Source organism: Plectrocnemia conspersa, unplaced genomic scaffold (assembly GCF_051122295.1).
Source record: "Plectrocnemia conspersa isolate PC_06_02 unplaced genomic scaffold, ASM5112229v1 ptg000001l, whole genome shotgun sequence".
NCBI lineage: Eukaryota > Metazoa > Arthropoda > Insecta > Trichoptera > Polycentropodidae > Plectrocnemia > Plectrocnemia conspersa.
The window spans coordinates 11,496,210-11,523,184 of record NW_028277165.1 but is presented as its reverse complement, the minus strand read 5'-3'; the positions used below and the strand labels follow the sequence as shown (position 1 = coordinate 11,523,184).

Sequence of the window (26,975 nt, the reverse complement as noted above, 5' to 3'; positions counted from 1 at the left end):
CTCAGCATTCTTCTTTTGTGGAAAAAATAAAATGTATTTATAATTAAAAATATTTTAAGTAAATTGTCACTGTCACTATTTCACTGAAATGCGCTTTAATATGTATTATACATGTACGTATACATATCTGTCTTTGCTTTTTTCATACACATAGTCGATCACTTTTTTTAATTTAACATGTATTCTTATTATAACCAGACTTAAGGAAAGAGAAGAAAAAGATTAAAGACAAACAACAAGACCCAATCCCGAAAGTTTTAGATTATAACTGAAGCGGTGAAAGATGGTTTAGAGTTTCGATGGAAATGTACATGCTATCTAGATCTAAACCCTCGGCTCTCAGGGACGAAATTTGTGGAGGGCAGGTGGCATTTGCCCCTCCCCCCCCATTCTTGAGTTTGACCAGAAAAATATATGTAATTTAATTAAATATTATGAATTTTAATGAAATCCAAATATTAAAAAAAAAACGAGTACTGACAGGTCAACTTCTGCTGCCCCCCTTCCCTCATAGAAGTTGAATTGACGTCCCTGATTCTAAACTAGAAAATTAAAAAAAAACAGCCTTGAACCTATTACCTTGAATATATGTATGCATTTATATACTTATCATTATTTATTAACATGCGATGTTTAATTGTCACAGTGAACGTGTATTTTTTTAGAAAAGTTATATTTTCACTAGTGAAGTCTAAATACATTTTTGCCAGTAGATATATATATATCTACTAACGAAAATATAATTTAACTGATAGGCGCTAGTGAAATTATAGGCTGCTGTCCATTTGCGTCCATTTGCTGCCATTTGCCAACCCAAACCTAGCTCAATGAAAGCTCTAAAACTAAATATAATTTTAGAACTTTTATTTTGTCATGTCCAAAATACAAATTAAGCTAACTCGTCTCTCAGGGGGAGATTAGCGGAAAAAGTAGACAGACGTCGCATCTCGTAAATTGCTCCATAGTTTGTCTGCACTTGGATATTATAATATGTTTTAAAAATAGGATAGCTATCTTTACCGATATTACTACGGAGTTCTGATATGAGAGTATTGGTCAAAGTGTATTGAAATCGATTTTTCGTCAATAGGAGGGCGCAAAAACAAGTATCACTTCTCAGAAGTCAAAAATCCACGTCAAAAGCAATAAAATCGTGTCGGCGCCGTTCCCGTGGAAAATATCAATTTTGAGATAAGCTCGAAATTTCAGTGGGCAATTAGATGCTACTAATTTTTGGTTAATTTTTTTTATTAATAACCAGATATAATAAAGTATTTTTATAAATAAAGAAAGTTATAATATATTAATCTGGGGATGGGCGATATTGAAGATTAATCTAAGTAAACACTATTTAGTGCCAGGTGAAAAAAAGTTTTAGATCCTTCACCATTACAACATTCTATTTGCCACTTCCATATCCTTAGTTGCGCAAATCCGTTCCGGAAAATCCCGTCCGGGTCTAATCTCGTTTTCAGAGATGGCCACGAAGAGTAATGCGATTTTTCGCTCTTCTCGGAACATCGGAGGCCGTTTTTCGTACGCGGTAAGTATTTTTATCACGGGTTCCCATTTATCGGTCCAACGAAGCGGAAAAACCGGGTAACACGCTTTCGCAACCTGGGGACTCCTCTTCTTCCACTTCTTCCTCTTATTTGTCGCTCGCGTCGGCTGCGTCAGACGTGTCAAACGACCGGCAATTGTTTTCTTTTCGCGGGGGGCAGAATGAAAATTTAATCAAAACACTGACACATGACAAAGTCGGATTTGTATAATCGCGCTGTGGGTTGTTCGTTAATACTTTAACAAAAATTCAGATGGTGTGGGCGAGTATCCGAACACTTATTTGATGAGTTTTTTATACCACTCTTTCACGAGCAAGCCTCATTTCATTGATATAATTGATCTGTTTACGAATGCTCTTAATCACTTTTTAGCAACTTAAGTTTTCTGTAAGCCCTTCGATTACATAGCCAAAGTATGCCATTATCTATAGTAGGGGTCCGCAAACTTATTTTGTATATTTATTAACATGGGCCATAACGTAAATATTTTAGGCTCAGCATGCCAGGAAGCAAAATTAATAACTTGTAAGTTTCGTATTTAAGCACTGTTTTTCCTTATAGATTCAAGTTAAATTCAGTAAGAAATCCCATGACATCTGCAGTTTATTTTTCAGTCATTTATTATTCGATAATAATAGTTTTGCGTATAGAAAAATTTCAATCACTTATTTAAAATTAAAAAAATCAAAATAAAATTTAACCATGACTAAGCCATCAAACTGTTCAGGATACTCGGCTTAAATTTCAGATTAAAAAGAGTCATAGAACTGACGACAGTTTACCGCTTATAGAACTGGTTCAATAATACATGATATATTAAGATGTTTCACACAAAGTTTTTTTTCATATCACCATTTGATGTGATATGTTTTAATCGATTTGACTTCAGAATATACTTTGTTAACGTTTTCTAAACTTCTTTAAAAATATTTTCGTCTGTAATTGTTCCATGCAGACTATTCATGGAAGCTAATTTTTCACTGGTCACTACAAATATAGCATTGACTCCTTTCATAAACGATATTTTAGTTTAGGCTTAATGTCATTGCACATTATACATAATAGATTCCATGACAAACGATTCCCGACAGTTGATCCCCGTTAATTGATGCCCGAAAGTTTCTTCAAGTATTTGTATTCGTAAATATCAGCATCCGTAATGGTTATAAATATATCATTTTAAATTTAAATTGGGTGGGAGCAAATACATAAAAATATTGCTCTCGTACGAAATTACATATAGTTCCAGATAATTAAGAATGATTTAAAATTTCTTAACCGTTAAGGAAATAGAAATTTGAAAATAATTACACATATTTTCACTCAAAAACTACACTAGTAAATAATTAATTTGTATATATAGGTAAGTAAATAAATAACTTTCCCAGATATTTTGGATTTTTTATGTTCATCTGTACGTACTTTATTTGATATTAATTTATTTATTATTAGTATTATATTTGTTCAATTGTACTCTATGATCTATTTTAATTTTTATTTATTATAATAAATCTCTACATTTTTTCTTTACGATATCTTGAAACGCTTGCTTTGTTTACTTATTTATTTATAAATTTGAGAAATTATGTATTTACTTACGTATAGATACATATTAATTATTTACACATGTAGCTTTTGAATAAAAATATGTGTAATTAGTTTCAAATTTATATTTACCTTAATGGTTTGTAAATATGAAAACATACTTAATTATCTGGAATTAAATGTAATATTGTTTGAGAGTAATATTTTTATAAATTTGCTTCCACCCTATTTAAATATAATAGTATATATTTATAACCCACACAGATGCTGGTATTTACGAATATAAATACTTGAAGGTAGAATTGTAATATATGTATGCAGTAAAATATAAATCAGAGGAAAATAATCGGAAGAAGTACATGCAGATGTCGCATCTCGCATATTGCTCCATAGTTGGTCTGCACTTGGGTATTACACTATGTTTTAAAATAGGATAGCTATCTTTACTTGTCTAACGCCTTTTCGATATCTATTAATAACATCACAAATCACAGTTCACGCTTTGTTTAGAGTAAATTGAATTTTCTATTATTTTATATCGTTAATATTTCCGTAGGGAATCTTTCTAATATATGTTATTTATCTTTATTTTTCAGATTTTCTATTTCAAATTCGACAAGTCAATTTAATAATTTATTAGGCGGAGAAATAGATGACTGCCAAGCTCGGAGCACTCTCCCACAACAGCCATCGTCGTAAAACTAATTGAGTCGTTATTGCGACTGTAGGACCCCCAGGGCCTGTCACCCTTCCTAATTGGCCATTAAACACTCATATATCGACCATGTCACATTCGCGTCGAACTATGTATGAAACGGAATTTAAACGCTAACTTGTCTATGTAACAATCGACGGTTAACACAATAACAAGAGAGAGAAGTTCAGACAATCATCTCACAAAATTAATGAAGATTAAATATTCTAATACATTTATATTGCTTAATTATTTTGGTAACTTTTTAGTTCATAATTTTATGCAATAAATATGTATATCTTATTAACAAACAATACAAACACTAAATAAATACACTGCATACCAACATTATATATAACTTCTTCGTGTTGGAAGGCTGCATTAGGTTAGCGATAACTTAATATTGCCGCATGCAGGAATTTTCAATTAGATGCACTTTAGAATGTACATTAGCTTGCAAAAATCTAACTATAATATATTATAGATATTATTTGGTTTAGGGTTTTGTTACACGAACTACTTTTATGGTTTGTTCAATTTGACATAAGCAAAACAATGAAAATAATTATACATGCTTAAGTTAACTAACCATAGAATGATAATATTTATTGATAAGTTAAGACTAGGGATTTAAAGATAAAAAGATATTGTAAATATGTTATTATTGAAAATTTTGTTAATTTGGCCGCGTAGCACGATATTTGCATAATTTTCAAAACTAAACCATCTGAACGCTCATTCGAACGAATACTATTTATAGTACCCCGGTTAGAAAAGACTGCCTTAAAATAATGTTGCCTAAACTTTTTTGTTACGGATGCTTCAATTAAATATTTTTGTATAGTATCTTAATATGTTACAAGATATTATTTTATTCTATAAGTCTATTTGTGTTAACAGAGTCAGTTCGAGAGCTATCCGTTTTATTCATAATTGAGAAAAAAATATGTTCTTATATCTTTATTTATAAAGTTTTTTTATCTATAAGTTGAAATAATAATATATTTACTTTCAAATGAATATGTTATTTATTAGTTAAAATAATGTACTAATATGTAAGCTGAAATATTAATAATGGCTTTTGATATTTTAAGTATAGAATTAAGTATATATTTACATATGTTTATAGACATGAGTTTTTATATCTGAAAATATTTATTTTCAAGCTTTTTTAAATCTAAATGTTTTTTTGTGTATCAATGTACTATATACAAATATACGTATTTATATCTAACTTTAGTTTTCTATTACACCAAACTGGAAATAGTTAAACTATTTCAATTTTTTGTTGTTATTATGTAACGTGAATATTATAAAACATTCGTTTAATGCATATATCATTACATAATATCATTGCACTAATCTTTGAATTGCACTTCATTTAAGTTTATTAAAATAATTCGCTGAAAATTGTTTATTTATTACTGAACTATTTTTTTAATTTTATAATAAACAAATTTTTGTATAACAAATTTAATAAGTAAATATTAAAGAGAGATTATTCTTATCATCACGATTTTTACTGTATATATGTATGTATTATATTGTATATAAAATAATATGTTTACTCATGCGATAGGCGTTAAGTAAAACGCATACAGACGTCCCACGCACTATAAAATTATTAAAAAGTCAAAATTACCATTAAAAAAATACATTTAAAGCTTTCACCGAGTGTACGTATACAAACACTCGGTCTGAAAGCTCTCGTTCTCAAAGCTCGCTTTCCTTGCATACATAGTAGATATTTTTTTTTCTCGTCCACTAAACGGTCGTAAATAAAAATTCCTATTTGTGGATCGCATCATTGAAAAAGATTAAGCAAACAGCGAAAACGCTCATGTTTACCGCCCCGTAAATATTTGCCATATATCCCTTTCGTGGAAAGCCGTTAACTCCGGATCACTACTCTTAATAATATCCGCCCTCAGACCCATGGCATGCGAACAAGGTCCTTGCGGGATAAATCTGCGACAAACTGCTTGCGACCCATAGCCATTCGTTGGATAAACGAAGTGTGAAAGTGAAAAAAATGATACGTATTTATCTGGAGAAAATTGGTTCGGAGCAAGTTCGCTTCCTTTTCTTCGCTGGCGCGTTGGAGAATCTCAATGGGAAATGATTTAATAATGTGACGAATTCTAAAATATAATATTGCTAAGGGCTAAGTTATGATGGCTCCATACTTGTAAGGGACTTACTTATTTTTATCAAAAATAAATAAACTTGTGTATGCTTTTCTTAAATTGTTAAGACGTAAATAAAAAAGTTGTTCACAAATGTAATATTATTTTAAATCTAATCCTGTAACGTGTCAGGCCCAAAGCTTAACAGTTTAGTAACAATTCTTAAATAAACAATAAAGTCTGGCAATTTGACAGAACTGTGATATATTATATTAATAAATAAACGTGAATATTAAGATATATTTTTTATTTATATAATGTATAAAAAATTTTCTAATTACTCAGTAAGAGTATTTTAATTAGATCATAGGACTCTAATTTTGGTTATAGGACTTGGAGAAGTAGATTACAAATAGGTGGATAATACAATCTACATTATTCCAGAAGTTTGTAAGACTTTTATCACCAAGTTGAAAACCATTGTAAAAAACGCATCGCCTTGTCTAACCACAGACTAAGTCTCAAAGTCATCTATCAAATCATTTTGTACATTGAGTGTGGCTTTGATAAGTCTCATATATTTTGCCGGTATTCCAAATATTTTTAGTTAGTTCATAATACGCTATCAAATGCTTGCTTAAAGTCTAAGAACAAGTGATGGAGAGCCATTTTACATTCATACTTTTTCTCCAGTCTGACTCATGAAGTAGATGTGGTCGATTGTTGACCTGTTTTATCGGAATCTGAACTGATAATTACTTTTAATAATTTCACCATATGTTTGCATCCGCTTATAAAGTGTAAATGGACGTTATCCAATGTTATTCAAAGGACTATTATTCCTCTATAATTCCAGCATATTGTGTTGTCTTCTTGTTTCTATATATTTTAAATAAGTCATGATTGTGTCAGTTCCTGTGGCTTTATTATTTTTTAGTCATTTCAATGCTTCTGACACTAGGTTCTTTAATGTTTGCATGCATTTAATTCAGGTTGATAAGTCTTGATAAAACCTCGTATAGATTTATAAAATTAACTAAAATAAAATAATTTAAAAGGAAAGAAAACATTCAACCAATATTTGTGAAACAACTTTTATTTATTAGCCAATATCTTATATAGCCTATTTTGGGGCGATATTACTGACCTTCAACAATATTTGCAATAAATCTTAGGTTATTCTACAACCCTCGATTAAATATAATCTTACACTAAATTAGATGGAAAGTTATCTAAAATATCGCCTTTATTACCAATGCGTGGGCTAATATATATTTTAGGATAAAAAATCCTCAAAACTTTTTATCTATTCATAAATTGTATTAAAGTATATATTTATTTTTATTATAAATTATTTGTTTAACATTAATATTTAATGTGCACATTGTATAAACAAGACCATGTGTAAGACCCTACACATATATCTAAAAAAATAATAAAGAGTGACTAAATCATTACTACTTTTTTCTGACAACATAAATTAATTCATAAAATTGATTCTATACATTAAAAAACTTCAAACGTGTTAGGTATACTATTAATAATATATTTAACAGATGTCTAAGGTATTATATAATAAAAATATTACATATAGTATTTGTATCGATTTTTTGAGAGATTAAAAAATGTTTTACTCTAACTTTTTTATAAATTTAAATGAAAAGAAAATATATTATATTAATAAAAATAAAATTTGAATTTGCTCTAATGCTTTCCGTTGCACCGGTAATGCATTCTGTTGTTTAGACCAATAAAAAATAAGCATTCAAATATAAAACAAGATGGCCGACATCGACATGACATCCCGTCGACGGGCTCCGAGGCCGAAAAGTGAGTTTTTCCTTTTACAGTACATAAAAAATATCATTGCTTCTGATTTAATGCACATATTTGTTAGACTTAATTGCAAATAAACCAGATAACATTTAAATGTGTACGTGTAACATATCCTTAGTATGTATGAGGATTAAAAATTAATGTCGAACAAATCGGCGCTGTCGCCGTGGGAGCGCTATATATTATATATCAGTCAACGGACAGCTTATAAATGTGTAGTTTCTTGAACGTTATCTAATAAACGACATTTTACATTGATTATAAATATGTGATTGCATACCTGGAATAATTGATACCCATTGATGTTACTAACAATGTGCTCAATAACCCTTCTAGCAACCATAACACATTTATTCAGCTACAACTATCAAACGCGACTTATTTAATTCATAATCTTCCTTTAATAATTAATAAATGAGGTACGTGTGAACTTACTTGAATCATAGCCTTAATTTCGTTTTTTATTTTTGCAAAACAAAATGCGTTGTAATGTTGTTTTAAACTTTTAAATTTTTCGGCAAGTGCTTAGTCTAATAATTATGACGTATATTGTATTATTTAGGTACAGACATCACACAATAAACATAATGCTTTGTCATATTATTTTATAATAAAATAATTCAAACTCTACTCTGCTTTAAAATGACGACATTTTTTTTTCTGGATTTGACAGTGACATGTCACGCGCGCCCCCGGTATGTGCACCAGCGCTTCAAAGCTTTACATACCAAGAAAAAATAATAGAAAAAATGCAGCCTTATAATATATTGTGTGTTTTATAGCTCAAAACTCACGCTCGTGCCATGCGGGTGGTCAACACGGCAGATGTTTAGAAGAATGAATCCTTATAAAACATACTACAATGTATAGTCTTTATATATGTACTTCTATAGCATTGCAGCTATGAGCAGTTGCTGTAGCGCCGATGGCAAATTGGTCGATTAAAGCAGTTATGGATGGTAAATACAGTGTGACATGCAGCTAGCGGATCCGAACTGACAAGTTGGAAAATAATCTTGCTTCGTATCAACAGGTTTTCCAGGGCGGGCCGCGTCGCCTACGTCACGATCGGAGATATGAACGGGAAGGGCGGGGAGGATCGACGTGCACCCTGTTGCTGCCGAGCTGTAGTTCCGCCGTGGACGTAGCCAGAGGCTGACGTGGGGGTGCGACTACCCTTAATATTCCGTCTGAACGAAACAAACTTCTGGAAAACTTTGCCGCAGCTGACTTTTTGGTAAGTGTTATAAATCACATGTTTTTATTCGTTACACTTTTTTAAAACGGTATCTAAAGTCATCAGCCTTTGAATCACCCGTGAAAGTATTTCCTTATCAAAACATTTATTTATTTATATATACATATGTGATTTATTTATACATATAGAGAATGTGTAATATATACATATTGATTTTAATAATTCACCTTTATTTATAAACAACAGTAAGATTCGGAAAAGCTATGAATCCGTAATCTGAGATGATCGATCTGAACTATAATTATAATAATTACTAATTCCGATCTCTCAAATAAGATCATGATGTAACTCAAACCAAGGTCTTTTAAAAATATTAGTCAGCGGTGGGGAACGCTATAGTATTGTTGTTTTGTGACATGCAACAATTTTAATATTTTTATTTTACACTGCCATGCGAAAGCTTAACTTCTTTTACTGGCAGTGTTAAGAAATTATATATCATAGACTTGCAATCGTGTAAATAGTATGAGATTAACAGTTAAAAGATACGTTAAATTATTAAAAGGTGAATATATGAACATCTTTTAATATTGTGAATTGTTATGGTTCATTTACTTATACAAAAAACTACTGATTTGATTTTACCAAAATAATATTAAAAAATACCTTTATACATTTTATATGAATACAGTTTTCCTACTACAGTTTAAATTGTCAGTAAGTTAAATACGTTTAAGAAAATAATAATTAATATAAGTTATTACAATAATAAATTGAGAAAAGTAAATAAATTAAGTATGTTTGTTTCGGAGCAGAAGTTAAAAAAAATTTTACTGAAATGTGAAATGTTGAATCAAAATATATAACAACTTAGTTTAAATTGTTATTCCTGTTAAAAGTAGGTTAGGTTAGATTACTTTTGCTTTTGAACAGCTCTATTACAAAAAAATGTACCTGCATATTTAAATCAGCGCGTTATTCTACATATACGTGAATCAGATTATAGTGAACGTTTTATAAAAAAATACAAAAATACCTTTGTGACTTTTACCTTTGTAACAAACATTTTTATTTTTTATATATAGCTAGAATTATAGTATAGTGCACAAAAGCTGGGCTTTGCTGCAATACAGTGTGTAATATAATTTCATTCTATCACAATCAATATTTTTTCAGTATTCCATCATTAATTTAAAATGTCTGTATTTAATAATAAAATATATTTTTAAATAATAATAATAATACTGACATATTAAAAGCAAATTTAAGTTTATTTTAGAAAATAAACTTTAAGAATTATCTTAAATTAAATGATTTAAAAGAAAAATGTTTAATAAATATTTAAAAAAATATATATTTTCTTAAAAATATAACCGTCTCCCACATCACAGTAATTTTTTTAATGTTGGGGGCTTAGATTTAAAATTTTATTTCTGCATTTTTAATTTTTTTGCCGTCTAGGAAGCCTTCCAGCTAAGATAAATTCGCCACATGGGTACACGCATTGTCGTGTTGTAGAGCTATTCGACTTCTATTGATAAGTGCAGACTTTTTTGTTTACTTCATTGTGCCAAGGTTCCAGCTAATCACAATAGAAGCTTGTTGTTATTGTTTGAGCAGGTTTATAATGCGAAACCCCTTTGCAATCCCACCATATACATAAAATAACTATTTTTCAGTGAGCCTGGGCTTCGAAGTAGCTTTTGCTACTTGACCTTTGGATAACTATTGTCTTTTACGACGAATGTTGTCGTAAAACACCCATTTCTCATCTCCAGTTATCGAATGATTGAGAAAAGGCGACCAGCTTTAAGATACAGAAGTTATTGGGATATGCGCCTACTTGTATTCTTCGCTCAATTTGTGTGAAACACATACATCTTGTTTCCAAACCTTCCCAATCTTCTTAATGTGTTTATGCACTGTTAAATTGGACTGGTTTAGTTGTTTGTCTAGATAGCTTAAATAGAATTTGTTAGAATTAACCGATTAATTATTAACGCTAATTTTTTTAAGCCATCTTCGACATTAAAGGATATCCAATAAATTACTTACCACCTCAAAAATGTAGTTAGAATTATTTTTTAAGAAATACATGTGCAATTTTATATATATTGTTCCTTGGTAAGAATACTGCCGTCGTAAATTTTTGAGTCCCTTTTTCTTAAATATTAGTATTTGGAGTCCAAATGTACATCAACATAGATTTAACAAAATACGTACTCAAGTATAAACGGCCAAAGCATGAATATTAAAATTTAAGGTAAAAAACAACATTTATATTGGTATTACCTAATATAATATGATATATGTTTTGCAATTTATACATATTTTATTTTTTAAACAAATAAATCATATACATATTTTTAATTAGAAAAAGACTACTGTTACGCTACTTATGTATTTATTTTACCAGAATATACTAATTCATATTCACAACATACAACGGAAAAAAATATAAAGAGACAATAGCCATATTATATTTCACCATTTGATAAATTAAAATGTAAAGCATGAATTTTCAGTATTCTCAAACACAACTAGGTCGAAAACGCCTGCTCTACAGGCTACCCGACCGAATACATAACATTTTACATATATATAAAAAAATATTTTGTAGAATTCTCGTGTCTGCAATCATCTATGTCCGAAATTTTGCTGCTCGCAATTTTCGCTGTCCGGAATTTTTGGATATGCAATTTTCGTTTCCGCAATAATTCGGTAATCGAAACAATTTTTAAATATTTTTGATAATTATTTTCTTATTAAGATGCGTTATATCTGCGTCATTCTAGATTTTATAAAAGCTGCTATAACTACATTATTAGGAACCCTAAAACTTCCAGGAAATTATAAAAATACTTTTTATGATTCCCAAAATATTTTTAAGGGTTCTATTTTTGTACATGATCTTCAGTACCATTAAATTATTGAGCACTCAGATTTATGCCTGCTAAAAGGGGGGAGGGAGGAGGGGACGAATTCTCGGGACCCGTTCTCCCGACTGCCCGACACTGAAAAAAATCATAACAATAATATATTTATAAAAAAAGTAAAAAGCACCCACTTTCTAGGCTCGTTACCGAGCATTCCCACTGCGACGGCGCCGACGCGATTTTATTGCTTTTGACATGAATTTTGGCTTCTGCGAAGAGATAGTTGTTTTTGCGCTCTCTTATTGGGCAAAATTCGGTTTAGATGTGCTTTATTTGATTCTCACTCGTAATATTGTTGTAAAAAGTCTTAATGTAAACGCTTGATAATCGAGCGTTTTCACCGTGATTGCACGATTTTATTTATATTAGGAGTAGATATTATTTTAATGATTTTTCAATACGATTTCAGAAAATATGTCGCAACGGTGGCTAATTTTTATGTTTATTTGTAGCATAGAAAAGGTTAGCTCGCACCTATTATTATTTATTCAAGAAATTATATTAATATGCTAAAAATTATATAAAATGCTATTTTTGTCATGAGGCCCGGAATCATTGTTTTCGCATGGCCCGGGTCGCTCTCGGCGGACCCGCTCAAATCTTAAGAAGCTGTATACGGGACATTCTGGATCTAATTTAATTCCTATGTTTTACTATTGCAATTTTTCAAGTATTATTTACTGTGTATATGTAAATCTATATATTATCATGTTTATTTCCCGAATTAATTAATTTTTATCAAGCCAAAATTATAATTTGATTTCGATTAATGTAAGCGCAACTTATGATTTTCTGTTAGTATTAGTAATCTGAATTACAATATGATCCAAAATATGTTTTCACTGTACCAGTTTAATTTATGTTTTTTATTTATAAGAGTGTACTAATACAAATTGAAACATATATGTCATATAAGTATATACACCGACAACCAATGCTAGTGAAGCAGAGGTGGATAATTTTTATACTCATGTCAAAACAGCAATCTAAATAATATTATATATAATAGCAGACTTTGTTGGAGATCTTCCGACACACAATGCCATAATGTCATAATCATAATGGAGAAACAGTCTAGAAGAGAAGCTAATATAAATTACCAAGAAGAGAAACCTTAGTAATGAACACATGGTTCCAACTTTCAAAGCAGAGATTATATACTTGAAAGTCATAACAAAGCGGCTAGTTAGTATGCAATAACAAAACAGTTTAATGATCAATAAAATTATGTCAATGAATGGCAAAACTGTTATTTTAATTACACATTAGTCTATCGGAAACTCTGCGAGCGTTAGGTGCCGAAAAAGGCAAACATTAGAATCCATAAATTCGTTAGATGCATTGAAATTTATGTTTACTGTATTGAAAAGAAAAATTTCATTTTATTCTTATAAATATCCAGTTATATATAAATAATCCCATTTTTATATGTTTGTTGTATAAAGTTATAGGAGAGACAAGTAATTATACAGTGTTTTAATGTTTAAAAATCAATTACACTTAATTGTAAAATTGAATATTTTAATGCTGTAAACTGCCTTTTTAAAAAGCTATTATTACATGTTAATTCGTTTCCTTTCACTCTCAACATTATATTGTCGGTTGTCGATCAAAGTAATTTAATTATTGTATTATTTCAAAGCGACTTCGTTCCCGTCAGCGAGTTTCGTAATAAAAGTAACTTTTAATTAATTGCTTTAAAATTTCGACATTCAAACCAATTTTTTAAAGTTTCTTTGAAAGAGTAACAGAACAAGCAATAAGTCAATTAATAAATGTTTTCACTCCTAATTAAAACAATATTGAGATAGCAAAAAAATTAAATAAATTCTTGATTCTAATTTGTTATGTTGTGTATCATTAACACGCTTAATAAGCATTCATCTTGTGCAAATTATACTCCGTTATAATTATATCACCTGAGACTCTATTGCACCAGGTTAGGTTCGCTTTTATTGCTCACGTGAGATGAAATTAATTGGTAATGCTATATGCGAAAGTAAATCAACTCTCGAAGGTCCTTTGATCGAGAAAATTGGGACAAATATCTACGGCGCTCGTCCCTTTTTTAAGCAATATTTGCAAACGGAAACGTAATTAAAAGGATAATAAACGGCTTTCGTGCCATTCGCTTTTTTGGTTAAAGTAAAATTGAAAAAAATACTATCCATTGTAAACGACGCGACGCGATGTTCAAAACAAACAAGCCTCTTTTGGAAGCTGTTAAATACATCGAGGAATTGTGATTATATACGACATCTATAATTAAATTTACCTATTTTTTATTATCATAATTTTATTTTATTTAAAGGTTATTCTAAAACATTTTTATTAAAAGCTTAGATTTAAAGATGCCACATTTCATATTAATCTTTATATCAAATTTTTCATTCATTTTAGACTTGTAAAAAGTGGCATCTCTTTACAAGACTTTTGTACATCATAAAAAAAATTGCGTTCTGACTTTTTATATACATCCAACAATATATATATATATATATAATATTAATGAAGGCGTCTCTAATTTCGCTTCGAATTTAGCAAGATTCTATATTGACTGTATTACCCTGAATTAAGGATCCCAATTTTAAGCAAAAATTGCAGTCCCGGGATTTCGGTATTTTTATTTGACATGAAAATTTTCTCAGTATCGTAAAATTACATTTTTATATACATGAATTTATATATGTTTAATATATATATATATAGTATCTATTAATATTTAGCAGTTCCTAGACTTTTTTGTCTCTTGCCTGCTTAACATAGCATTGGTGGATACATGGTTGAATTTCATCCATGCATCACCTTTTTTTTATTTTTTTTATTATTAGATTAGTATGTTAGTGCATTAAACTATTAAATATTAAAACAACCAATCAATTGTCTAATTAACTATGTTTAATATATTAAGACTGAAGAGAATTCAATAGATGGCGTTTCGAGTGGCTTTGAATTTTATACATTTTCCAAGTTGTTATTAGTTAACTAATAATTTTACGAGTTGTTACTAAAAACACTATATGTATGATGATTTTAGTAATATATTTCAGTGCATCATTTATATCTGTTATTATTCGTTTTTTTAATGCAGATTTAAGCTCGGTCAATTACTGTAATGCCAATTTTAAAATTGCATTAACTAAGCACAAGTTTGAATCACTAGGACAGAGTACTTTAAGGTGCCAAAATTTCGATAATTTATGCCATTTTTGTTGAAAATCACGAAAACAATCTTTGCATTTATTAGCATCCTTAACTAAAATACAGTTTAGCCATAAGACTGGAATCTAGTTAGAGTTTTATTACATTATATTTACATTTGTTGCGATAGACGATAAATGGTGAAATGTTTTCTTCGAGCGGTGGTGGAAAAACTGGCGGAGGGATGATGACAGTGTCTTGGCGCTTAGTGAACGTGCAACGCGTTTTGTTTCACGCCTTTTTAATGTTTTTGAAATTTTAAATTCCTGAAATTACATATCTGTATTGACTTTAATTTCTGCAGCTATGTGGTCATCATTGATGATTTTTTGTGTCCTACTTCTAGGCTTATTTTCCAAACAAAAAAAATATGATTTAAATCTTTTGAACTATTTTTTAAATTGACAAACCAATAATTCTTAACTCACTTAAATGCATTTGATTGCTGTGGTTGCCAATTTTTGTGTGAAATTCATACAGCATATAAGTGCGTAAAAACACCTTACTCGGAACAAAATCTTATATTGTTTTTTTTGTTCTTATGTTCGTAACGCACTCTTCATATATTAATCCAAACACAATAAGAAAGACATGCCACCCGAACAACAAATAAGTAACACCGTCAAAGTTATTTAGTATAAAAACGTCTTTATTTTGGGTGCCGCTTATATTTGTTTAACACATACCATTATGCATACAATGTATTACAATATACACTACACCATTACTCAGAGAAATACAGAGTTTTCCAGGTGTTTTTATTAATTTTATACAAGTAAAAGCATTTCAAATTGGTCCAAAGAGCAACTTGATTATTCTTGACAAAAAATCAATCCCAAAATTTTTGCCATTATGTTTATTAACTAATTAGTAAATTATTCGAGAATATACTCTGTGCATTAAACTATATTTCGAAGAAGATTAAGTTTTTATTTTTGTTTAGCTAAAGGTAGGATACACGTGTTTGAATTAAGTATTATATAATAATATTAATAATAATAATATAAAGCAGTTTTACTGACCTTTTGCTACGGATAATGTTATCAATCGAAACCATTTTTCAAAATCGCATCAAAGCTCCGACGTTTTGACCTGTAAATAATCTCAACCAAAGTGAAAATCACATCGAAATTATCCGATCAAACATATACCTACTATGGACCACTTTTCTCGTTAAAGTTAACTCCGACGGCGTCTGTTCAAAATTATTAAGTTTATATACCAAGTGACAAATGCGTGGGTATAACTACGCTTTATTAACGCATTATTCAAAATAATTAACGTCGTTTCTTATTTGCTATTTTTGCGACAGCTTTTAGTTGTGCAAAAAAATAATCTCATACACCATCGCTTTTATGTTAATTAAAACAAAAAAAATAATCTTAACCTTCGTACGTTCAAAGTAGACTAAGCGAGTTTGACAAACGTTCAAACTTTCGAATTATAGGTTAATTTGCACCTTTTATTCAAAATGTTTTGGAAGTTAAGCCTCGGATAATCTGCAACCCAAGGAGCTTCAGTTAAGGTAAAAAATAAATAAAACATACAGAACCCTTATTTTATTTTTAATATTTAATATTCGGGTGTCGACGAGAATCTTTAGACTTATTTGTTGAGTTTTTTGTATCACGATCAGGCCTGAATAACCATTATGCGCTTCATCGTCCCATTGGCTTTCCATTCCAATCCAGCGTTTATCTCCCATTATACCTTCCACAGCAACTGAATAATTCTATAGTTAACACCTTGGTTTGTGTGGCCAGAGTATTTTATAATACGATTTTTAGATCGTTTATTATTAACTTATTGGGGTGTACCATTTGGAATTGTGTCGTTTTTTTACAAATTCAGGCTACAAAATCTTTAGCATCCGTCTATAACCCACATTTCAAAGACCTCATTCAAGCATATTGATAAGCAATTCCTTTGTGTAGATTTTTTTATCATAAAATTTACTATTTATATTTTATAAATTCATGCTAGTTATATTTTATAAATAAGCAAAAATTAAAAACTACCGTTTATAGTAATTAATCATAACTTATTTTCAAAATGAAATTAAAAATTATTGTTGAAAAGGTTTTTCATAATCAACTTATTTTTGGATAAAATATTAATAAAACAACAACAATATTTTTATTTATGACACATTACAATCGAACCTCGGTTTAAGAGCATAATTCGTTCCAGAAACGTGTTTGTATTTCAAAACGCCGGTATATCAAAGCAAATTTCCAAATTTTCAAATAATTTTATTCTTCATAATATATAATATATAATAATATAATAATATTCTTAATATAATAATATTCTTCAAATTTCCAAAGCTTTTGATACAGTAGATCATAACATATTATTAAAGAAATTAAACCATATTGGAATAGTTGGACCAACACTAAATTTATTAAGAAGCTATTTAAATAATAGACAACAAGTAGTAGTAATAAATGGTATACAAAGTGAATATGAAGTGGTCAAGTGTGGAATTCCACAGGGTTCTATTTAGGTCCATTACTATTTAATTTGTACATTAATGATTTAACTCTATGTAAACTTACAGGAAGGATTCAACTGTATGCTGATGATACAGTGTTAATATATAACTCTAAAACATATAAAGACATGCAAAACAACATGCAGAATGATTTGATCCATATTAATGAATGGATGAGACTAAACAAATTAACAATTAATGAAAAAAAACAAATTATATGATATTTAATGATGATTTTAATATTTCTCTTAATGTAAATAACTCTCTAATTACAAAAAGTGATAATATAAGATTCTTAGGTCTGCTGTTAGATAAAAATTTAAATTTTTATAATCATATTGATTATATAATAAAAAAAATTTTACCAATGTCAAAAATTTTATACAGGTTTCAAAATATTTTATCATATAAAACTAGATTAAGCATTTATTTTTCACACATTCATAGTCATCTAACATATATGTCTTGCGTCTGGGGATTTACAAGTAAATTTAAAATAAAATCACTTCAGGTGATACAAAATAGTGCCATAAAAAATTTATTGAATTTACCGTTTGATACTCACACTAAAGACATATATATAAAAACAAAAATTTTACCTATAACTATCCTTCCAAAATATGAATTAATAATGATAACAAAAAAAATGTTAGAGGGAAAATCAACTATAAATACTAAATTTAAAATTAGAAAAGAACAACACAAATATGAAATTAGATCTGCATATGATCTACACATCCCTCAACCATTTTCAGTAAAGTTTGGAACAAATTCTTTAAAATATATAGCTTTTAAAACATATAATGATTTACCAATATCAACCAGAAATAACTTTAAAGAAATTAAAAATTATTTTTTAAAAAAATTCATCGAACTTTAAAAAAAAAAATAAAAAAAAATAAAAAAAAAAAAAAAAAAAAAAAAATGTGTGTATATGTTTATGTTTGTATATTTTTATATATGTATGCATATGTATGGATGTATGTATATGTGTATGTACATTCTTATAATTTGTTATACTTGTTATTTTGATAAGAGTTTAAATACTTTCTAATGTATAAGTTTTTATTTTTCATATTTAACATAAAACTGTTATAAAATGTAACCGTAGAATAAGTAATTTTATACTCATGCGGAATTACGTTAATAAATAAATAAAAAAAAAAAAAAAAAAATAAGATATACTGGGAACTTATGTTGGTTCGTTCCAAAAACCAAAAAATATTGATATAAAAATGATTAATACAAATATACGTATATATTTTTTATTATTTTATAAAATAATTTAATTCAATAATTATTCATATTGAAATTACCGAGGTTACCGATAGCTCAATCAAATCTTTTTATTTTCTTGCAACTTTAACTAGGAACCTATGCAATGACACTTGCTTTCTTCCTTTTAAATATTTGTCGAAAATGTGACATAGCATTGTTATTGAATATTGAATAGATTAGGCTTGCACTGCTACATCTTAATCAGGTGGTAATTTTCCACGAAAATTTGAACTTTTTCACAAATTTTACAGATATCCTTAATCTCATTTGAAGTGAGGGGTTTCTCAGTCTCTTTCTCCTCTTCTTCAGACGAGATCTCCTTTGTATCATTGTATTGTTGCTCTCGATGCAGATCTATTAGTTCTTCGGTAATCAGTTTCTGACCATTTTATTCCACTTTTAAATATCGTTAAGAACACAATTTCATCGACAATTGACTTTCGCTTGCTGTGAGTGAGAAGAAGTGGGCGTGCGGAACGCATGTAACGCACGCCCTTATCTTTCATTCACTCTCGTCACTTTACACGCGAGCGAGCGAAAGATAATGTATCTCACCGTACGCACCTGCAATCAGTACCCCTTCAGCAATAATTAAATGTACCCTTTGTTCCACAGATGATTGAAATATAGGTCGCTTAATTCGTAAAAAGCGATCTAGCTTCACCTCCATTGTGTTCCATCTGGTTTTCACGTCTAAAATGAGGTTCAATTTTTTTTCAACTTCAAATACATACTTTTGTAAAATGCTACTTCGTATGGGAGAATAATTAAAAATAATTACAATTTTTCAAATGCTGTTTATCGTTTCTTTAATTATTGGTGCAAGTTTTACGTTGGTGATTTCTTCAAATTCTTCTGTATCTGAATCTATATAGAAATCCTCGATAGATTCATTATCCTCACTTTTATCACATTTTTTTTTACATTTAACACTTTTAACATTCAATCATTTTAACGTCACATCACTAATGAAAGCAATGACAACATATTTAATACGGATTCCAAACTAAAATAACTTTTTACTCACTAACTTTAAAATATTATCTGTATTGCAGCTTTTTTATATCGTTGTCATTACAAAGTTTTCTGTCTTCTTTCAATTATAAATTTGGAAATACATGTATTTTTTATTGTTTGCACCTGTCTATTTTTCCTCTTATTTTATGTCATTGTAAAAGTCCATCATCAGTTTTGTAATATCTATGGGATTTCTGGGTAGTTTAAGACATCTTTCAGATAATGCAGGTAATTGACGCTGACCGATTTTCTTAAGTGTTAGTCGGTAAAATTACTCGAGAAATGAGATTTCTGAATTTGGAATTTTACTCGAGAAATGATTCTCGAGAAGAAACACTAATTGTGTGTATGATAATGGAAGAGAATTTCTTAACTCGGTTAAAATCCTTTTGTCAGTTTATGAACAATGCAAGAATTGTCCAGAAACTTAATGAAAAGAGAGAAAGCATTAAAAAAACTCGTTCTCAGGCTCACAAAATTGGTATTGAGGTTTATTTCGACTTTTGATAAATATCTGAAGAGGTGTTCTTAAGGTTATTATAAGTCAATCCTAAAATAAATTTCTTTAAAAATATTTTGTGGGCTTTGTATATGTTCGTACATTTCCACGCATTTGTATTGATATTATATGTATTGTAGCTCTCGTGTTCGTAATATAGAGATGTATTGGATTCGTCGAAAAAGTGACACTATCAATATATTTTCATTACACCTACACTTTCAGGCCTTAAAAGCGTTATTTATTATTATGTCACGTGTCTGTGTAAAATCACTCCAGTCCTTGAAAATTATAAATGTGTACATTTTTTTATCATCTAGCAGCAGCGATGGCCAACATTTCCCCTCCATTTCCCTACCTAATTATACTCGAAATTTTAACTGGTATAATATAATATTAAGCACATCCCCGGGTGGATGATTAAACGCCCCGAGCAATTACACAGATTTGCGAATCGAGTGACACATTTTTGCTGTTCATAATAAACACGGCGGACTCCCCGCCCGCACTCGAACCTCGCCGCCCACCTCGCGATTTAATTTTAATTTGAAACGAACCAATTAAATTTTGTCTTTTCGCTCACCGTCTTCTCATTCGTTCGCGTCTGCAAATCGAAAATTGTAAATGTTATCTGGTTACACGGAATTGCGTGTATATTTGTACTTTTGCTACATATATAAATAACGTATTTATTTTTACGTGTACACTTTACAGGGTGCTAAAAAACGTAAAGTACTCTAGATATATGTATAAGATTATCAATTAAAAACTTGAATAAATAACAAATTACAAGATTGTAGAAAAAATATATTTTTCAGTTCGATAAGTCACAAGATACTTACTCTTGCAATATATTATACAAAGCAGACTTATTTAAAGAATTCAGCAATTAAAATACATTGAGTTTCTAATCAGATATCTTAGGTACAGAGTTAAAATGGAAGGTCTTGGAAGTTAGAAATTCTTCACTGGCGTTTCATGTTGTATTATTGTCAGCTGTGATTTCGTAGAGGATGATCTCTCATCTCGATGCTTGCCTTGTTCTTCTTTTACTGTCTCTCTTTTTATTACGAAGTATCACATATTTTATAATTCTGGTTCGATACAGCTTTGAAAAATTACATATGAAGGTTTTATGCGAGCTAATTGCATTACATCTTGGACACACTCTCAAAATGTGTTCACGCCTAAGAATAAATGGCCAAGATAGCTACTCAGGCGATCTGTAACCAAGACTTGAAAAACATTAGTAGTGTGCGCAGGGTAGAAAGTATCGTTCAGCGTGCGGCATTTCCAAACTTATAGTAGTTTTTCGGTGCTACTTATGAATAATGAACGTATCGGGATGACTTTGCAATATTTTCAATGATTTATGCAAATATTTGGTCACCAGATCTCATTTCCATTGTTGTGAATATACTGAGTTATTGATAAAGGGTTAATCTCTATTTTTGTTTGTTCGAATTGTTGCTAAACCTCAAATGATAAATGATTATCTCGATAATTTCGTTTTTTAATTATGTTTAAATTTTTATCTTTAACTATGCGAATGCGCAAAGGTATCTTACTCTACAAAATATTATTATGTATTGTCTGTAGTTTTTATAGTGTCAAAATTCTCGTCACGGTTTTACATACTTTTGTGTGTATATGTGTATGTATATATATAGTGCCTTGAGGACGAATGACATAACTTTTATGTGCGAGCTTTCTATAAGCTCATAAGCAAATTCTTTTTTGTGAGATACTAATGGTGTGACAAGGCAGAATTATAACGGGAAAATATTTGTATCGTACTTTTACATTGATCTTTTGTCTTTCATTTTTTTATATATCAATATCTCGCAAATACAAATTAATAAATTTATTTAAATAAATAAACAATAGTATTTAAACTTACTGCCTTTCACACTATCGACTATTTTTGTATTAGTCTGAAAAACATGTAGAAAATGTATTTATTCTGAAATCAGTATTCTAATCCTAAATCCCAACACAATATAAGGAAGTAAAGCGTTGTTTTTATTTATATATTCAACCATGACAAAAAAGCATCTTCTTAAATTATGCATGTGGCAAGAAAACACAAAAAATATGTAAATACACACTAAATGTTTCACTATGATGGCTGTAGATAAATATGTGTTATATCTTTGTGTTGACGTTGTGAAAATACATTTTCGCAAATTTAGGATATAATTTTTGCGCATATTAAACACGAAACACGACAAAGATTTGCATAACACTTAATGGTGATATTACTTCATTAATGAATTATGTGCAAACTTACAACGTACACAATACAACATATAAATATGAAGCATGTACGAGTATACAAATGTAAATATACGATATACATAGTATAACGTTATAAGTAAATTAGATTATTAGACTGTAAAATGCGTATTATGTAGTGGTATATAAACTTTTTTTAATAGTACTACGATTAAAGTTTTTTAAATAGGTTATAATGGTCTAAAAGATTTATTAAGTGGTATTTCTAAAAAGCAACATTCGTTAATAGAGATTTTGCTTAAATGTGCTTTATAGACAAATTCGTTATCATGCAAAAGTCAGACACCTTTACTAGTCTTATCAAGTCGTTTTTCAGCATCTCACATTTTATGTAATAAAGTAACAAAATGTTTCATATTAACTGTAGATATTTTTATTTACATTACAACTTACAACAATTTTTCATGGAATTACATGATTTCAACATAATTTTTTTTCTAATCAGTTTTGTATTTTAAATATTAAACTGTCATTAAAATTCATAATTTTGATTTGACAAAAGTAATAAATACCTAAAGGTTTTCAACATATTTTTAACTGGTAATGCTAAACAATAAAATAAAACATATGAAGTTCATTTTCAACTACAGATTAAAATAAAATTTAGCAAAAAAATATTTATTTTTTTACAAAATAATTGGAATGTTTTTTAAAGAAATTCCGAAATGAATGTCGTTTTTTAAAATTTAAAATTTAAATTTAAATCAGTCGTGCTTTGGCCATTGATATATAGGTAAAAATTTTAATATATCTGTGTTGAATCACATCTGGACTATATATTAATATTCGAAATAAAATGCCCCCCAAAATTTACGATGGCAAATTATTTACCAAGTAAACAATTTATACAATCTCACTTAAAAACTGCCATTTTATATGAAACAACAAGTTTTTCATTCTTAATAAATGTAGCAGTAATAGCAATATAATAAAATATAACAAAATTCACGATAACAATAAAAAAAATACAGCAATAGGCTAAATATATTACATCACTATAATTATGAAAAAATAATATTATTCATTAGTATTTTTATCCGTAACAATTTTAACATTTTTAAGTTAATTTAGAATAATCACCAATCTTTCGATTTATACAGTAGTTATATATATATTATAAAAAAATTGTAATAAAAGATTTTTAACGCTTCTTTAAATTATAAAGTAAACGAAAAAAATCTTTAGATACACGCGTGCATTCCTAAAAGTCGGATACACTGCATGTACAGTATGAGAGGTTCCAGATGTAGTATTAGGTGTACCGGAAAAGAATGTCGTTTTTTTAATAAAACAATTTTGTGCATTTAACGATTAGCCAGTGCAGGTCTTTTTTTATTTATTTCTGCATCTAAACGCTCTAGTTGATCACAATGCATTTGAGCGTTAATTGTCTGTCCGGGTTTTAATGTTTCAAAATAAATTATTCCCTTGCAGTTCGACAAAACAGACAAAATAACTTTTTTTGCAGAGCCCGGGCTTAGGGGTGGGTTTTGGTACCTGGCCCTTTGAAAGCCATTGTTTCTTGCGTCCTTGGTTTGAATACAACACCCATTTTTCGTCACCAGTTACAAGATGTTGTAGAAATGGAGTTTTGGTATTTAATTCCAATAACTCAGTGCACGCGTTTAGACGCTCACCTAGATTTTTCACTTAATTCATGAGGTATCCATTTTCCTTGTTTCCGCGTCTTGCTGATTTTTTTGATATGCTCTTGCTCGCTTGACCATGAACATCAGAGTTGCTCCGCGAGTTCTTGAATCGTTGAAGATGGATTTTGGTGAATCAGCTCAGTTAAAACCCCGCTATCCACTTTAACAGGTCGACCACTTCCAGGGTTATTTTTTAGATCAAAATTGCCGGATTTAAATTGTTTAAACCACCTCTGGCATTTACGAACATTCAAAATATCTCCCAGTAAATCACAAATATTTTTTGTAACACGTGTTGCACTTTTTTTCTTCATGAAATGATAAAGCATAAAATTTCGAATAAATTTCTCATTCGTTACAAAGCTCTCCATTGTATATAGGGTTGTAATTTTTTTTGTTTAAAAGTCCTAATACACTCCAGGTATACGTAGTCAGAGAAACAACACAGAAAACGTTGTAAAAGTTCAACTGATGAAGCACAACTGACTTAAAAGTGATAACAAAAAAAACGACATTCTTTTCCGGTACACCTATTATAGGTGCATTCTAGACAATTGTAACCATGTTTATGTGAATAAAAATATTATTTAAATATAATATATTTACATTATAATTAATATTTTTAATTCATCATAAATTAATGATATTATTTATATAAATATATAAACCAGTATGTTTATATAAATAAGTTCGTTTTCAATAAATTCTCTTGAAAACGCATCCCACGTGAATTGCATAAAGAACAATATCAAATATGTATATAAAGAAGCGCTTTTCGAATAGCATTCGCATTACAATCATAATAATATTATTTTTAGTAATCACCAAATTTTCTTTTGTATCGAATAACTCCGCATTTATTTATATACATAAAGATTTAACAAACAAAGCCTTCAAAATTTTAAGCTAGCGCGCAGCGTATTGTTCAATAAGAAAAGCGTATTGTTTCTTTAAATTAAGGAATCCTTTTTCGGAATCTTATCAGTGTAATGTATCCAGCATCCAAATATCTCGAAACGTAAATGGCAAACCACCTGACCGTTAAGAGGTTTGAGAAAAATTAACCCCCGAACGCTCGTTATTGGAAAACGTTTATGACTTTCGCTAATTCATCTCGATGGATAATATAAATACCCTTGCAAAAATATAAGAACGCTAATAGAAATATAAAACACGTTATTTTCCAGTGGTTTCAAATATTTTTAACCACGTCTTAGAACAATAAATATTTGTTTTATAATTTATATTTAAACAAAAATGTTTACAGTGTTGTATTTTTTTTTCACTATCGATTTCATAGCTACTGACATTAAAAGTATTGATTAGTTTGTCACTTTTCATTTATGACCCAGTTGCTTTACCTGATAAACCTTTTCCAGGAAGCAACAATATTAAAATATACAATACAGAATATCTGCTCCTTTTTAATATTCATAAAAGCATTTTCAGTAAAAAAAAATTATTAAATATCACCGTACAACAACTTTTTTTCGTACAATTATTAGAAATATTTGTAGAAATATACTGATTTTCAAATATATTTGTCGTTTTAACAAAATTTATTTGCTAAAACGACAAATATATTTGCTTTATTTAAGTACTTTATATGTCATAATTTTTATTAATGATTGATCAGAATGAATTATGATATATGTTTTATATTTATATTGCTAGAAATTTAGTTTTAAGTCAGTTATTTTTCTGGTATATTTTAAAATTGTTTTGGTGTGTTCAGTATACCACTATATATTTTACAAATGGCAATTTTATTATTTTTACTGGTTAGGTTATGATTTTGATTTTTTAAAGTAGAAATAATATAAATTTCGTTGTTGTAAGTTAGTTTTATTATTTTTTAATGTTTACCTAGATTTATTTAAGAAATACTACTTATTAAAAAAGGATTAATAACTTAATAATAACGCGTCAAATTGGCTTAAAACAGACAATTTGACGCTCAATTTTGTTTAAAATGGCGGCTATTAAGAAAATAAAAATTCTCAGTCCTAGTAAAAATCCCAAAGAAAAAATATAATACAATAATATCAATAATATTTAATAGAAATTTTTTTGAAGACACGATAATTGCGGTAATTTTAATTATTTGAGTTGTATTCTAAAAATAGTTCTTGTAAATATCTTATCTCTGGTTATTAGCGAGCCTGTTCCGCCATCTTGTTTTGAAATAGCAGCTATTCCAAATATAAAAAAATATAACTTTGTTGAAAATAATCTCAGAGAGAAAAGTAAAAAAATCAATGATTTAAAAAAATATTTGAAAAAACAATATTTTTCTTATACATCTTATATTAGCTAAGTTTGTTAACAAAACTTATTCGCTTTATTGTTATAAAATCACAATTATTCAAAATAATAATAAATACTCGAAAAAGAGTAACATGTTTTACATTTTCTCGCTATTTATGTGTTTTTTTAAAACACAATAACCGCCGTAATTTTATTTATATTCTTTAAATAGATCTTGTGAATATATTGGAAAATATTTTAAGACAATCTGACCCGCCATTTTGTTTTAAAATGACAACAATTAAGAATATTAAAAAATCATAATGTTTTAAAATAAAATATTTTTTTTCATAAAAAATGTTTTTTTTTTACATTTGTGTGTTTTGTAAAATACTTAA

The 26,975-nt window shown here is 28.9% G+C and overlaps 1 protein-coding gene across 1 annotated transcript in view; it reads left to right on the top strand.

Moving 5' to 3' along the window:
• Nucleotides 1–8,861: 8,861 nt before the first annotated feature.
• Nucleotides 8,862–26,975, top strand: part of LOC148238870 (uncharacterized) — a 104,220-nt gene continuing 86,106 nt past the window's right edge. Inside the window, exon 1 of the mRNA XM_088190297.1 lies at nucleotides 8,862–9,000. The gene's annotated coding sequence lies outside the window, so the exon portion shown is untranslated. The remainder of the gene's footprint in view (nucleotides 9,001–26,975) is intronic.